This window comes from Muntiacus reevesi, chromosome 20 (genome assembly GCF_963930625.1).
Source record: "Muntiacus reevesi chromosome 20, mMunRee1.1, whole genome shotgun sequence".
Classification (NCBI taxonomy): Eukaryota; Metazoa; Chordata; class Mammalia; order Artiodactyla; family Cervidae; genus Muntiacus; species Muntiacus reevesi.
This window is the reverse complement of record NC_089268.1, coordinates 49,452,829-49,469,565: the sequence shown is the minus strand read 5'-3', so window position 1 is coordinate 49,469,565 and position 16,737 is coordinate 49,452,829. Positions and strand designations below refer to the sequence as shown.

The window sequence follows — 16,737 nt, the reverse complement described above, 5'->3', positions numbered from 1 at the left end:
CCTAATTTTGCAGCGGCTTCTTGGTCTTGGAGCTCTTCCTTGTCAGCTCCGGGTGTTGGGTTTGCACTGGCGATGTCGTGGTTGTTGATCGGCTGCTTTGGAATCGCCCACAAGCCTTTGAGGCGTGTCCCATGAGAGCTGCCTGTCTTCCAGGCTATTTAGGAACAAAGCCAGCCTGTCGTCCCTTTTTTGTTCCCACTGCGTTTGGAACTGTGCCCCTGGCTCAGCAGATGTTCCGTAAGCGCTGAGAACACAGTGTAAGACATGGAGGCCTGTCGTGTCTGCTGGTTTGTCCTCGACCCTCACTGTTGGCTGGACCACCCGATGCAGGGGGGAGTGGAAAATGGGGGCGCTGATGAAATTCTCCCTGGACTATAGGAACTTGAGAAGGATCTTTCCAGCTCTTTGTAGGACCATTGTTTCATGAAAACGATTATTTCTAGGAATTCTCCAGGGGTCCAATGGTTAGGACTCTGCTCTCACTGCCAAGAGCCTCAGGTCAGGGAACTAGGATCTCACAAGCCACAAGGTCCAACCTCCCCCACTGCCCCCCCCCAAAAAAATTATTTCTAAACTTAATTTCAGAGCTGTGAATTATTGTTTAAGTCACGGTCAGAATTTAAGTTTAAAAGTACTTTATCACGTTGTGAGTCCTCCAGGGGAAGCTGGCTAAGATTGGGCATCAGGGTAGGAGGGGCCCTGTGTGAGCAGGAGTGGGGGGGGCGCTGATACTGATGGTCTCCACCCCCCCCAGACCCCTCCCCATGTAGAAGGACATGCCCTCTGTGGCCGGGGAGTGAGGCGGCTCTGGTTCAGGCTGGTCACGGGCCTCCTGCGGCAGCAGACCTCCTGGGGACTCAGAGCTGAGGATGGACCCTGGGTTAAGGTCCAGGGGTGAGAGAACGAGGGTGGAGGGAGACAGGAGACGGGGAGTCGGTGCTGCTTGGCCTGGGCCGTGGGGCCCGCCCTGGGCTCAGACCCAGCCAGCTCTGGGGTTCCTCTCCACTCAGCCCAGCAAGGCTCACGGGAGAGCCCAGCTCGGGGCCGCACGCTTCTCGGACGGTTCTCCAACATTTGAGGGTCACTCCTGGAGAAGAGGGAGCAGAGAGGTGGCAGAGGAGGGCCTGTGGGTGGACGCGGGGAGGCAGGGCCGAGTGGGGCGGCAGGAGTGCTGTCCGGCCCGCTGTGTCTCCGTCAGCACCTTGTCTAACCCCGCCAGTCTCCGTCTGTCAGAGTTAAAGCGAGCGCAGAGACGCCTCCCTCCAAGCTTCTTTCTGATGGTTCGAGGGGCGAGCTGAGCACAGGCTCTGGCACGTAGCCAGTAAAGGTGCGTCTCTGACGTTATTAAACAGGTTTTGTTTTTGTTTTTTCCCCAAATGGTGAGAGCCACTTATTAACAGAGAGCCCCCTTAGCTGGAAATGTTTAAACAGAAGCTGTCGTGGCATAGAGACAGCTTCTGGTCAGGTAGAACTCGATTTCCTCCGTGACCTTAGTATCCGTGATGCTAGATGGAGTGAATAACTTTAGAGGGAGGAAGATCGAGGGTAGTAAGAAACACGAGAATCAAAGATACGCATCTTAATAGAAGCACCAAACACTGGAGCAAATATGTGAGCTGTAATCTCTTCTTGAGCAGGAACTAACTTCAAAAAACATAAAAAGGTGCCTTTGTTTTGCTTTGTTTTTTAGACCAAAGATTTGCTGGATCCTAGGCTTCCTCCCAGGGGCACCTGGTGCCAGCGCTCAGAACGCAAATCAGGGAGGGTTAGTTACGAATCAGCTGTCGCTTCCTGAGTCAGTTGTCTCTTCCTTGTGCGTGGCCAGTATCCTTCATAGGTTCTTATGAGGTTTATTCGCACAGTAATTGGCTGAATATAGTCCCTGAAACAGGTTCCCAAGTCATTATTGTACATTAATGGCGCTGCTTTTCTGCAATTAGATCAGCCCTGTCAGGTAATCCTTGGAGGAAATGGCGAAGTAGAAAAAGAAATGAAAAAAAGGAAGATCCCTGAGATGCACATGTGTCTGATAGAGTCACAGGGTGGTGGGAGGTGCTTCCGGTTGTTGGGAAATGTACACACAAAATTTAAATACCTTGTGAGAGAGAGAGAGAGACTAAAGAAGAGGAAGAAGAGGCGCTTTTATAAAAGAAATTCTGTGTGGGCTTTTCTGTTTGAACTTGAAGCTGTCATGCCAGAGTTCTGCTCCGCGTTGTCAGACTGGCATGTGTTTTGACGTCTGTAGTCATAAGCCTTAAACTGCGTGCCAGGCGGTCAGTAACCACAGACGGCTTGTGCACGTACCGCCAGCTTTGTTTTCTGAGTTCCCGTGGCGCAGCAGAGGGCTAGCGGGTTCTGATCACATTGCCTCCCCTCACTTGGCCATTCTTATTGCCTTTCCTCTTGCATTTCCCACCGCCAGCCCACCCTCCCCCGCCCCCACACCCCACTGACTTTTTAAAAATAGAAGTTCCAAGCGATGTTAAAGTCAGTCGTTATAGTCTCCATCTTCATGGTTCTTAGAGTTGTTCAGTCGCTAAACCTTGTCTGACTCTTTGAAACCCCATGGACTGTAGCACACCAGGCTTCCCTGTCCTTCATTATCTCCTGGAGCTTGCTCAGACCCACGTCCATTGAGTCAGTGATGCCATCCAACCATCTCATCCTCTGTCACCCCCTTCTCCTCCCGCCTTCAATCTTTCCCAGAATCATGGTCTTTTCCAGTGAATCAGCTCTTCGCATCAGGTGGCCAAAGTATTGGACCTTCAGCTTCAGCATCAGTCCTTCCAATGAATATTCAGGGTTGATTTCCTTTAGGATGGGCGGGTTTGATCTTCTTGCAGTCCACGGGACTCTCAAGAGTCTTCTCCAACACCACAGTTCAAAAGCATCAATTCTTCATCGCTTGGCCTTCTTTATGGTCCAACTTTTGTATCCATACATGACTACTAGGAAGACCACAGCTTTGACTATACAGAGCTTTGTCGGCAAAGTGATGTCTCTGCTTTTTAATATGCTGTCCAGGTTGGTCATAGCTTTCCTTGAGGTGCTGCTTAATGCTGAAATACGTGGTGACCGAAGAGGTTGACGGGGCAGTGACACGAGCAGGTGTCGGCTGAGCCCCGACTGTGTGCCAGCAGCTCACGAAATGCCCTGGAGGCTTGCTTCCGTTGGACCTTGCCAGCCAGCAAAGCTCTGGGTGGGTGCTGTTACTCTCCCTCTTCTGGAGCCTCCGAAAGGTGATCAGGCTTGAACGGCTGGCAGCACCGCTTGCCCAGGTCTTTCGGCCAACAGTCAGTTGCCATATCTGCTACCTGAGTTGTGAATTGTCTGATTTTGAGGTGGCTAGAAGTCCTTCCAAGTAAATGATTCGTCTGCACACGGAATGAAGAGCTGGGACCAACGGAAACAACAGCAAGCAAAGCTGTTTGTTCTGTGGTTATTCACCACCCTTGCCGAGGGGCCCTGCCCCCGTGTGGGTTATCTCTGTGATCAAGTGCATTTAATTAAATGCAAAAGATTAGATCGCTAATTTGAACAGGCAGTGAAAACACTTTGTGACACATTTAAGTTAACTGTGGCATATGTGTGTTTTTGTGCACAGAACAGGATAAGCCTCTCCGGATAGCTGAGAGAATTTTATTTCTTCCCCCTTAAGTTACGGCGCCTTTAGCTTTGCTCTCCAGCCGCTGAGATCTGCTAATTGTGATGTGGGTGGCGACTGCTGTGCTGATGACTTGATTGTTTTTCCCTTGAGGAGATGTTTTGAAGACAGCAGTGAGTCACGACTCCAAATTCTACACACTTATCTCCCTTTGGGCTGACTCAGGCCGCCGTCTTTCCAGGTACTATACGGATCAGGAAGACAGGAAACATCACTGGGTGACCGTGGGTTGTCGTCATGCCAGGAAGGAATTTACCGTTTATTGAAAAATTTAGAAGATTGTACACAGGCCAAGGAGGAGAAAAGGCTCCATCCTGGGAAATAACTTTTTAGATAACGGAACCACTTTCTTTACCTCTTCATTAAAATTTAAAACTTGACTCTTTGGGGAAAAAAACCTTATAAATATGCACATGAACGGTTTCTAGTTTTAAACAATCATTCTTTTGTTCATTTGTTTGTCAAATGTCTCTTGAATTACTTCTAAGGCTGTAGAAAAGCAAAAAAGCATCGTCCTGGCCGTTGAAAACAACACGGCACGCCCAGACATAAGCATAAATGGTTAGAGTGCCACGTGGCGCGTGTCTGTAACAGAGGCGCAGTGGGCGGAGGGGGAAGAGGGTGCCAAGCCCTCGTCCTGGTGACACGCAGGGTAGAAGGTGACCTCCACTCACTGTGGTCTGCTCTGCGGTGTGCCGTGAGCATCCCAGCGTAAGGAAGCTTCCCGCTCACAGGGGGTCATGTCCTTGATCTTTGCCTGGACGCGCAGTTGACACAGCTGACGCTTCTGTCGCTGTCCAGGTGAGACCCTGTTTTCCGTCTGTCCCTCTCCCTGGCGACAGCCTCTAAGCTCCCGCACACGGCCGTATCGCGCAGTGTCACTGATCTAAGCTGGTGATGCAGGTCAAGACCGTCTGGGCCCGTGTCGGACGCGAGCGGACGTGCCGCCGTGTCTCCTGCACCGGCAGGCGGATTCTCAACCGCTGGACCGCCAGGGAAGCCCGATGTCCGCACTGTTTTGATCCCCTTGGCGTTGTAGCGACTTTGGAAACCAGGACGTGTGAGTCCGACTTTGCTCTTCCTCTGTTCATTCTTTACTCTTTGCTGTGACGTACTCAAGTCTCCCTAATTAAAGAATAGTTTTTTCCTTAAAGTCATCCTTTACTGAGACCTCCTTCTGCCCCGCTCTCGCCTCTGTCTCTCTGTCTGCTAGTCCTTCGCTGTATCAGCCAGTCCGGGGTCCGTCACTCAGCTGAGGAGTTGGGACTCCGTACAGCTGGGAGCCCCTGTGTGTCCCCTCCCTGTTAGCGCTTCCCCCGCCCCATGAGCATTCACCGTTCTGAATTTTGTGTTGTTCCCTTGATTTTCTATGCATCTCGTAAACAAGTGAACTTTCCCCGGCCTTTGCGCTTTAACACGTGGAATCACGCTGCCTGTCCTTTCCTGCAGCTCTCCACGGGGACTGTAGTTCCCCACGCGGTGCTGTGGGGCTCATCTCTGTTGTCCTCTGTGGAGTTTCAGCTCACTCATTTGTCGCTGCTCAAGTTCTAGTGGGTGAATATGCCGTAGTTTATTCATCCGTTCTTTAAGGGGCATTTGACTGTATACAATTTTTTTTTTTTTGCTGCTTCAAATGCTGCTTGTGCGCGTTTTTTGTACATCTTGCATGTATAGGACTAAGAGTTTCTTAGAGTGATGTTTTATTTAGCTGTGTAATTGCTGAGTCACCACTTCTGAACATCTCGCCTGCGTGCCAAGTTGCTTCAGCAGTGCCCTACTCTTTGCAAACCCCATGGACTGTAGGCCGCCAGACTCTTCCATCCATGGGACTGTCCAGACAGGAATCCTGGAGTGGGTGGCTGTGTCCTTCTCCTGGGGATCTTCCCGGCCCAGGAATTGAGCCTGCGTCTCCCTGCAGCTCCTACGTCATGGGCACTTTCTTTACCGCTGAGCCACCAGGGAAGCCCTCAGTGCCTTCGCTTTGCCGGTGTCTCCAGGTGGTTTGCAGAGGAGTCGGGCCGATTTCCACAGACGTGCCCGTTGGTCCACGGCCTCTCTAGCATCTGACTCGGTTCAGCTTATTTGGCCAGGCTGGTGAGTTCAGAATAGTCTCACTGTGGTCTCATTTACATGCAGCTGCCATTGGTGTGGATCACAGTTTAATATATTTATTTGACACACACAGTTTTCCTTTTGCTCATTTTGGGTGGGGTTCATTTTTCTCTTTGTTTTTAATTGATTGGTAGGAATTCATTTATTTTGAAGGCTAATTATTTGTCACTTTTATACATTACAGTTATATTCTCTAGGTTGTGGCTTTTCTTTCTTTCTTTCTTTAAGTTGCTCTCTCATAAATGGAATATCTGTAGGTTTGGTTTCTTTCTATAACGTCATTCTTCCAAAAAGTCACCTCGTCAGGGAATGTGAGTGGGTGTGAGCTGACAGGTTCTGTAAAGACAACCCCTCTGCTTGTCGTGCTTGATGCCAGTGGTTAAAGTCTCTGATATTATTGCTGTATCATTCGTATTTTCCACGTGGGGTTCTGAATACTGAGTGACATTCAAGCATCTTCCTTCTCTCTCCTAATGCTGCCAGGCTTGGTCCCGCCCTCTGTGACAGTTCTGGCATTTGGAAGGCAGATTCTGGGACGCCTTGTTTGACTAGGAGACACAGCTCGGAGCTTGCTTGAGCACCCCAGTTATACCGTTTGCACAGAACTTTACTCGTTTCCTTGTATGTTTTGCAGTTCTTCCTGATCCTGCTTAGAATCCATGCCGTCCCTTCCAATATTTCTCCTGTTGTAACAAAAGCAAATATTTTGGGAGCTTGGTTCAAGCTGTAGCTCCTATATGTCTCTGATGTTTTTGCAGCTGTAGTACATGTTACGTCCCATCTGTGGCGTCATTTCTGTCCATAGGAGACTTCTGGAAAGCAGAGATTCTGCCCTGTGTCTTTTTTTCATCATCTAAGGTCTTGGATATTTAGCAGATATAAAGCGGTTGTCCTACCATCAGTGCGAACTTAATTTTCTATTTTCAACCATTCTGAGGCCATGCCGTGCGCTGTGCTGGAAATCTTGGGCCAGGCCCGAGGGTCTCAGTTTCTTCATCTGTAAAATAAGGGTCTTAGATGATGTAACCTCCAGATTTCCTTTCAGCTCTTGGATCCCATTATTTGGTTTCCTAAACAAGTCAGTTGGCTTCCCTAGTGGCTCAGTTGGTAAATCATCTGCCTGCAATGCGGGAGACCCAGATTCGATCCCTGGGACGGGAGGATCCCCTGGAGGAGGAAATGGCAACCCACTCCAGTACTCTTCCCTGGAGAATCTCGTGGACAGAGGAGCTGGGCAGGCTACAGTCGATGTGATTGCAAAGAGTCAGACATGACTGTGTGACTCACTTTAATAACTTTGACCCTGAAACAAGCCTGAGATGTGTGGTATTAATACAGTGCACAGGGCAATGTGTTTCGTTTTAAAACACCACGTGGAAAACTGCACCGAAGGACTGATGATTTCAAACTGTGGTATTGGAGAAGACTCTTGAGAGTCCCTTGGACAGCAAGGAGATCAAACCAGACCATTTAAAGGAAATCAACCCTGAATATTCACTAGAAGGACTGATGCTGAACTTGAAGCTTCAATATTTTGGCTACCTGATGCCAAGAGCTGGCTCATTGGAAAAGACTCTGATGCTGGGAAAGATTGAAGGCAAAAGGAGAAGGAGGTGACAGAGGATGAAATGGTTAGATGGCATCACCCACTCAATGCACATGAGTTTGAGCAAACTCCCGGGAGATAATGAAGGACAGGGAAGCCTGGTGCACTGCAGTCCGTGGGGTCTCAAAGAGTCGGACAGAACTTAGTGACTAAACAACAAGAATTGAAAATTGCATAGCACTGGCTTTTGGTATCTCTGGTTGGTTAATCAGGTCTCTTCCCCAGGCCCCTTAAAGAAACTCTCTAAGACTGTCAAAAAAATTTTAAGAAGGATGCTCATCTAATTGAATTTTATTTAAACTATTTATGAGCCCCTTGCTTCCTAGAGTTGCTGTGGCTTTGCACGCAGGCAGTGATGTGCTGCTACTCGACGGCGCAGTTTTATTTTCTCCCCTGCAAAGAGGCAATTTGGAAGTTTAGGAATTATTTATGGCACCGTGGGGATAAACACAATCTGCTACGTTAGTTTTTTCAAGATTCGTTTCTGCATTTTAGGCTGGAAGCAGTGTCTTCATGCAGCAGCCATACCGTCATGCCCGTGGATAAAAGGAAGTGACATCGTTAGGCAAAATAGGTTCTCAAATTGTGTTTTTAATGGACGTAATTCAGGAGTTGGCCAAGTGTAGCATCTCTCAGATCGTGTGACTTAGAATGCTCATATTATTAGGGGTTTCATAGGAAAAAGGGGGAAAAGGACATGGCAACCCACTCCAGTCCTCTAACCTGGGAAATTCCATGGATGGAGGAGTCTGGCCGGATACAGTCCATGGATGTGCAAAGAGTTGGACACAACTGAGCGGCTGAACAACAAAACACAGGAAAAAGAAGACTCGATACCCAGCGAAGTGTGGGATGGAGTGAGTTGGAAAAGCCGTGTGTCTAGTGGAGAGTGTCTCTGAGCTGGGCGAGTGAGCAGAGCCCAGGCCTACGGGACTCAGAGTCCTGCCAGGAGAAGGTCCCTTCTGTCGGGCGCGTCCCCAGGACACCTGGAGCGACGCTTGTCCATCGGCTGCTGGGTTGACCGTGAACCAGGAGGCCTGCAGCAGTGTAGTTTGGGGCAGCAATGACAAAGCACAGTGACATAATGCTTCTTTAGCTTTACCTTGAGGGGTGCCTTCAATGTGAAGGGAAGCAGCCAATATCAACATTCATAATTTAGCACGTTTATTTGATATTTCAGGCTGTTTGTCTACAGAGTCCTAGAAATGGAGGGTTTGTGGGTTTTGAAGGCATTAGGAGGGGAAAGCTCTCAAAACCCATTATTGGATGCTTCCAGGTATTAGATCAGCCTGTCCCTACTCCGTCTGCTCCTTCAACACATGTTTGTGAAGTATTGGCCTGGCAGGCGCCACGCAAGGGGCCGCAGACACAGGGGTTTCCGCCTCCGAGGGGCGCCCCGTCCAGTGGCGGGGACGGCAGGTCGCGAGCTGTGTCCCTGGGGCTGTGATGACAGTCGGAGGAGGGGAGGTTCCTCGAGAGACAGGCAAGGCTTCCCCAGGGCCGTGATGCCGGCCCTGAGCCGGGAAGGGGAGCAGGCTCCGTGATCGCGCAGGGAGGAGGGGAACTTTCCGGGCAAAGAGCCGGGCCTGTGCAGGGCACGCAGGGTGGGCGGCCGCACTGCAGGTTCTGTAGAGACAGATGAGCCTGGAGCGCTGGGAGAACCCAAGCCGGGGTCACGTGGAGGCCGAGGTCCGCCCTGGAAGGGCGCGGAGGGCAAGACAAGGACCTTCCACCTCACCTTGGGGGAGCACGCGATTGAAAGCTTGAATCGCTGTGGAGAGTGAGTCCAAGAAATGCAGCTTCAGCGGCAGGAGACGGGTGCACAGTCTAGACGGAGTGTGACAGCGCCAGGGGGAGGGAGGGGCCCTTCCTCAGGCAGCGGGTCTGGGGGTCCCCTCCGGGTCCGTGCGCCCAGGGCCCGACCTCGGTGTGCTGCAGAGGCACCCTCTCGGGGGCAGGGTCCAGCGTGCAGCTTTCCCGGGCTTTGTCGACACCCAGACCTCCGGGGTGCTCACCAGTGTCCCCCCCAGAGCACCGCAGGGGTTCCAGGGCTCACTCTCCCCCCCCGCCTCCCCCGCCTTGGTACCTTCAGTTACCGTAGTAACCAGCATAGCTCCTCTCTGCATCTTGGAGGTTTGAAGAGGAGGCAGATCTCCTCAGAGGTTAAAGAGCTGACATCTTACTCCTGTTTCAGAGAGAGCTCTTCTGGATGCTGTCAGCCGCCAGCCCAACGGAGCCTGGATTCCCTCCGAGAGGACACACATGCGCTGGGGGCTCCAGACAGCGGCTCAGCCTCCCCTTGGCGGGCCTCCCCGCGTCCTCCCTGCGCCCAGGGCTGTCTGCTTCCCGACGAGGAGCGGCATGACTGCGTGCAGGAGGGGGTCCGCGGGGTCCTGGGGTACAGAGACCTGCGGCTCCGAGGCCAGACCTGAAGGGGTCCTTGGGCTCGTCCTTTCTCCAGGTCTGGGGCCCTGTCACTGGTTCGCGCTGTCAGGGCCTGTCCTCCTTGGCCGTGGCTGGTGATTTCCGTGCCGGTCGTGGAGGGGCCTGGGCGGGAGCGTCTCATTGGTTGCACGTCCCTCCTGGGTCCTGTCTTGGTGGTGCTGGAAGAGTAGAGGTGGGAGGACCCGGGGGAGCAGAAAAGAATCCTTCCTTCTGGGGTCTCCTGGCTGCGGCCGACTCTTCCCTCGAGCACTACGGGGAGGGTGTTCATGTCCCTGCAGAAAATACCGAGAGCTTCAGACCAGACAGAGGGACCTTCACTGACAAATCCATTCATCCCTTACCACCCCTGAGTCCCAGGGCCTGAGCTAGAAGATGAGAATACCAGCATGCAGCGCCCTGGTCTGGGACGGAGAACAGATGAGTCCATGGGTGTAACCTGCTCAGCCCGGTGTCTTGGGCTCAGTTGCTCAATCACGTCCGACTCTTTGCAACCCATGGACTGTAGCCCCCCAGGCTCCTCTGTCCATGGGATTCTCCAGGCAAGAACGCTGGAGTGGGTGGTCATTCCCTCCTCCAGGGGATCTTCCCGACCCAGGGATCGAACCCGTGTCTCCTGCACTGGCAGGCCTGGGAAGCCCCAGCCGCGTGTCTGGTGTTCGGTAAATGATCAAAAAGTGTTAGGTTGTTTCTTCTCTTACCTTAAGCCTTTCATCTTTCGGAGAGTAGTTAAGTTGGAAATGATTCCAGGCGTCATTCACTCCCTGCAGCTCCTGAAGTTGCCCGTTGGCATCTGCAGCCTTGTGTAAGGGCGGTTTCTTTGTGGGGTGGGTGCAGAGGAAGACACCAGATGCTCCCAGGCCTCCGCGACTTGACGAGGTTAGGGACCGCTGGTGTCATCTGGTCCCCTGCCCTCGCCCAGGAGGGCTGAGGCTCATGTGATGAGGCGGCTTGAGGAGTGTGCGGTAGGGAACCAGATGCAGGTCTGCGTGAGGGTCCGGACGCATTCATGACTAATAACGCTGTCGCCCTGCGGACCTTATTCAGACAAGCAAAATTCATTAGGTGAAGGCGCTTGTTCCCCAGGTGGGCAAAGCATTCATCGCTAGTTTTTTGAGGAAAGGGTGAGGGAGGCAGGGAGCACCTGTTGGGAAGCTAGATGCTTGGCAAGTGTAGATGGATAAGACAGTGCCCCTGGCTTCGAAGAGCGAGTGGTCTAATGAGGGGTCCAGTCCCAAGCAGACCCCGAGCCAGGGGGGTCATCAGGCCGGGGACGGGGGGTTGGCAGCCAGGGCTGTCGGGGGCCCCGTACCCCGCAGAGCTGCGTCCGACCTTGCTGCTGAAGGCTGCCCAGGGCTCTGCCAGGACATTGACAGGTCAGGCCTTCTTGCAGAGGGTGGCAGGGCGCGGGGCTTCTGAAGGGGGATCTCTGAGGACAGCCCTGCGGAGTGACTGGGGGGAAGGTGTGGGCGGTGGGTCCAGAGGGGTCCGGGGGCGATGGCCTTGCCTTACGGGTTAGGGAGCGTGGGCTTCAGGCTGGGGTCACTCGGCCAGGGGACATCCTCGGCGGGTGAGGGGAAGACGAGCAGGAGACAGCCGTCCGTCTCCGACGTGAGCTTATTTCCAGGTCGCTTCCCCGCTTGTGTGCCTCTGTGTGTATCCTCCCTTCTGCTGACTTCACTTTTCTTTTTTTCCCCTTTTTCTATTTGGATCCTTCTAGTTTCTTTTTGGTTTTTTTTTCTGGCCACGCCTTGAGGCTTGTGGAATCTTAGTTCCCTGAGCAGGGATTGAACCCAGGCCCCGGGCAGTGGAAGTGCTGAGTCCCCACACTGGACCAGCAGGGGATTCCCAGGTTCTCCCAGTGTTTAATGCAGATGCAAATGGATGTTCTTTTTCTTTCGTGCTTAAATAAGGTGGCGTACTATACTATATTTTTTTTACATCTTTTTTTTTTCCCCATGTCAGTAACCTTCTGGAGGTCTCTGTGTGTTGGAGAGTCTGTCTCCACCACGTGTGTGAGCCATACCGTATTTATCCGATGCCACCAGTGCTAAGCTGAAGGCTTTCTGTGTTGTTTCTGAGCTTGCCGTCCATGGCGGCGTTTCAGTGAATCCCCGTGGACGCGTCGCGTTCCGTGCGCCAGTCTCTCTGCGGGATCCGTCTCTAGAAGCGGATGTGGGGCTCCCCTGGGGGTCCAGGGGTTTCCAGGGTGGACGTGGACTTATTGGAGCCATCACTCCATGGATCTTCTCAGGCCGCCTCTCCGACCGTTTCTGTGCTTTTCTGAAAAGCTCCCAGGGATTCTCTGCGAAGGTGGTCGGGACACTCCCCTCACTTTGCCCGCCACAGCTCCCCTTCAGGAGGGCCTTGGGACGAGGTTTGCTCCCCAACAGTCACGTCGTATTTTCAGTGTGATTGGAGGTGCTGTCAGAACTTTCTGGGTCATGCTGTTCCGAGATCTGCATTCAGAGTTTACTTTCATTCTGAGCTTTTTGTCTATTTCCTAGAAAAGTTACTCTTGGATTAATTTACATATGAAAGTCCTGTATTTTCATCTCGTTTTTATCCTGCCACTTCAGGTATCGTGAAATAAATGAAAATGTCTTCAGATGTTGACTGCTAAGGCTTTATTACCAGAGGCAGCCTCATTATGTTTGTGGAAATCCGGTGTGCTTTGAAGGAATTAATCTAGCCCACTCGCAATCTGTATGTGTTTACATAGAATGAACAAACATTACATTGCGTTTCATGAAAATTCAATTATTCCTGTCTCCGTAAAACACGCTCTGCTTCGTATTTAATTCTCAAGGAAGTCAGCATGATGATTCTTGAACTGTCACAAGGATTGGGGCTCTCGAGCTCCCCGTTTTCTTTTATAATCCGTGGAGCAATGGCTAGCGGGCCCTCGTCGTCCTGCAACCCTGACCCTGTGTTTGGGGGTGTGGACCACTTCTGTCTCCATGGTGTCGGGCTCCTGTAGCTACGCACTCCTGCTAGATTGTTCTTAGGATTAAGAGAAGCCAAGTGAAGGCTGACGCTGTCCACGATTAATGCAGTGGAGTCCACTGTGGGTGGAATGTATTCGGAGTCTGCGTGATGGTTATTCAGCTTCCAGTTTCTGCCTGAGACCCTAGCCTCGAGGGCAGGAACCACTGCGCGTTGGCCCTGGTTAGCGGCTGAGCGCCACAGGTGTCGAGCAGATGTGCTGCAGGGCTTCAGCGGGCACAGGCGTCTGTGGTGGAATCAGGGCGGTGCCGCTCAGGTCGAGGGCCCAGGTGCCCGGCGTCCCCGAGGCGCAGGCGCGGGGGTGGTGCAGGATTGGAAACGGAACGGTCGGGAGGTAGACAGGGCCACGGGGCGGACAGGGACGCTGGGGCTTCCCACACAGGCCCCGCGGAGAACTTGGTGGCCCCTCAGGTCCTTCCTGACCGGCCTTGGCTGCCCCTCCGACCCCCGCTCGCCCCACTCTCCCCTGCGGACGCCCCTGCAGGAAGCCCCGAGGTGCCCCACGCACTGGCCAGGGCTCCTGGCACGCGCGTGGCCTCCGGGCAGAGGTCGGGTCGCGCTGTGCCTCTACCTGGCGGTTGTTTCTTTACCTCTTGGTCGCCCTGCTTCACACACGCCGCACCTTCAGCAGGTTCTCAGCAGACATTTGGGCCCCCCTGGTGGCTCAGATGGTAAAGAATCCACGTGCAATGCTGAAAACCCGGGTTCGATCCCTGGGTCGGGAAGATCCCCTGGAGGAGGAAATGGCAACCCACTGCAGTATTCTTGCCTGGGAAATCCCATGGATGGAGGAGCCTGCAGGGCTACAGTCCAGGGGGTCATAGAGTCGGACACGACTGAGTGACTGCCACTCCAGTAGACATCAACGCGTGGATGAAGGAACGCAGTTTGATGCAGATTCTACACGTCTGGACTGAAAGGTGGATTGGACAGAGCAGGGATGGGAGGCAGTGAGTTGGCTGGGAGTGTCTTCCAGTCCCCTCGGAGAGAAATGTCAGAGTGTGAACTACATCCGTGGCAGCAGAAATCCAGGGAGGAAGTGGATTCTGGAGGCTGGAGGAAGCAGAGCTGACAGCCCGAGATGCACGAGATGGTGTCACGCAGAGCAGGGGAGCCGGGGGAAGCGGCAGAGGAGGCAGGCGCCAGACGTGCCCCGCATCACGCCGCCCCCGGCTGTTCTCGTGGGTGATGGGGAGGCCCTTCTGTGTAGGTGTGTTTGAAAATCACCTTATCTAAGGGTCAACTGCCTTGGTTTCAGAAACTATGACCAAAGGTTCTACAGCAGAGTAAATTGTGGGATGCTGAAGCATCCTTTGCCTAATTATTTGATTATTTATATTTATTCATAACAGTTCTACAAAGGCTCCAGGAGATAATAGTGATTTTCATAGAAAGAGATGCATCTAGTTAAGAATCCGAGGGAGAAGAGGGCAAAAGAAAACAAGAATAGGAAAATGAGAAACCTGGGCTAGGGTTGGGACCAAGAAGCACACGTTTGTCTCCATTTCTGTCAGGTCAGTTCAGTCGCTCAGTCGTGTCCGACTCTTTGCGACCCCGTGAACCACAGGACACCAGGCCTCCCTGTCCATCACCAACTCCCAGAGTTTACTCAAACTCATGTCCATCGAGTTGGTGATGCCATCCAGCCATCTCATCCTCTGTCATCCCCTTCTCCTCCTGCCCCCAATCCCTCCCAGCATCAGGGTCTTTTCCAGTGAGTCAACTCTTCGCGTGAGGTGACCAAAGTATTGGAGTTTTAGCTACAGCATCAGTCCTTCCAATGAACACCCAGGACTGATCTCCTTTAGGATGGACTGGTTGGATCTCCTTGCAGTCCAAGGGACCCTCAAGAGTCTTCTCCAACACCACAGCTCAAAAGCATCAATTCTTCTGCGCTCAGCTTTCTTTATAGTCCAACTCTCACATCCACACATGACCACTGGAAAAACCATAGCCTTGACTAGATGGACCTTTGTTGGCAAAGTAATGTCTCTGCTTTTTAATATGCTGTCTAGGTTGGTCATAACTTTCCTTCCAAGGAGTAAGCATCTTTTAATTTTACGGCTGCAGTCACCATCTGCAGTGATTTTGGAGCCCCCAAAAATAAAGTCTGACACTGTTTGCACTGTTTCCCCATCTATTTGCCGTGAAGTGATGGGACCAGATGCCATGATCTTAGTTTTCTGAATGTTGAGCTTTAAACCAACTTTTCCACTCTCCTCTTTCACTTTCATCAGAGGCTCTTTAGTTCCTCTTCACTTTCTGCCATAAGGGTGGTGTCATCTGTATTTCTGAGGTTATTGATATTTCTCACGGCAATCTTGATTCCAGCTTGTGCTTCTTCCTGCCCAGTGTTTCTCATGATGTACTCTGCATATAAGTTAAATAAGCAGGGTGACAATATACAGCCTTGACGTACTCCTTTTCCTATTTGGAACCAGTCTGTTGTTCCATTGCTGTAAGGAGACATCAATCTGGCTCTCGCTGCCTAATGGTGAAAGGAAAGTGGGAAACACAGTTAATTAACACAGTCTGTAGTATAATACCTGTGAGACAAAAGCTGACCCCCCCTTTTTTTAGGGAAAGCACAATATTCTGGGCACAGATAGCTTTCAGAAAATACCCCCACACCTGTGAGGCGTGACGTCTTTAACACCGTTGAGTTTCATGGTATGTGTGTTGTTTTTTTTTTTAACATCCCTTGGTCTTTTTTCCTACTGGTGTGATACGATTTGCTCTGCTTAACATATAATGAAGTTAATTGTGAAAGATCTCTCTAACCCAAATCCACAGATTAGTTCCAAATCCCCTTTTCTGTCTTACTAGTTGGTCACTTGACAAGTCCGCACCAGCACGCCCCTCTATGCAGGGCATATCCCCCGGGACCCAGGGGGCACACGTGTGTGGGAATCCCCGAGGAGCTCACGGTCCCAGTGGGCAGCCTAGCTGTAAATACATGCAAAGTGTGTTCTAGACCGTAGGCTGAGACCTTTGAGGATGTCTGTCAGTTCAGTAGATGAGAGGCTGGTGTGGGCTGGGGGGTGCCAAAGGGGGTCTGGGCAGGAGTGATTAGCTTGTGATAGCCTCAATGTTTTTATTGTTTAGTTTATGCACTAAATTGGGAATTGAGTCATTAGTTGATTCTTTCAGCACATTTTGAGTTTCAGTACAGTCTCCAGAGACATCACGTTCCCCAGTTTGTTGTTGGCGTAGCAGTGTGCCTGTTAGCTCAGTCAGTGCCATTTGGGGTTGCCAGGGACGGCCTCCGTTACACGCTGCCTGGACCCCGTCTTCTGCCATCTCTCCTAAATGCTACGCCAACCATCCTTATGTCCTAGTTTCCATCCTTCCATTTCAAGTGGTTGGTCCTGTTCTGAAAGCACAAACACCTGTTTTTCATGAGATGATCTTTTAACAGTTAGGTCTTCGTCGTTATAATCTCTTCATAATCTTTGGTTTTCGGCGCTTGGAGGGTGAAGTCCTGCTGGGCTCTGGTCCCGGCTGCCCCTCTGCCCCCACCCAGTCCGTCCCCGTGGCCCCTGGTGTTCCTGCTTCCCCGCCTCTCAGCTCTCCCACGTGCCCTCCTGCTGGGACCAGCCTGGCCTAGCAGAGGACCCCGTGGGCCATACCTGGAGCACCTGTGGACTTGCTGGCCCTCGGGAGCATCTGCGTCACCACGGCAGCGGACCAATGGTGCCTGTGTCCCTGACTCAGCCCTTCCGCAAGGCTGTGGGCACCGCGAGGACACGGCCCAGCACCCCCAGCCTCTCGCAGTGCCTGCTTGGAGCCAGATCACAAACACTCTAGAGGGGCGGTGTCCTCGAGCGGGTCCTTTCTCCGGTCTTCCTGGAGACTCTTGGTTGGTGCTTATTCGTTGTTTGTTTCTTACTCTGCAGATGGTTTCCGA

At 52.1% G+C, this 16,737-nt stretch overlaps 1 protein-coding gene across 1 annotated transcript in view; it reads left to right on the top strand.

Moving 5' to 3' along the window:
- FARS2 (phenylalanyl-tRNA synthetase 2, mitochondrial) overlaps nt 1–16,737 on the top strand; it is a 301,221-nt gene that overhangs the window by 82,242 nt on the left and 202,242 nt on the right. The gene's annotated exons all lie outside the window — the stretch shown is intronic.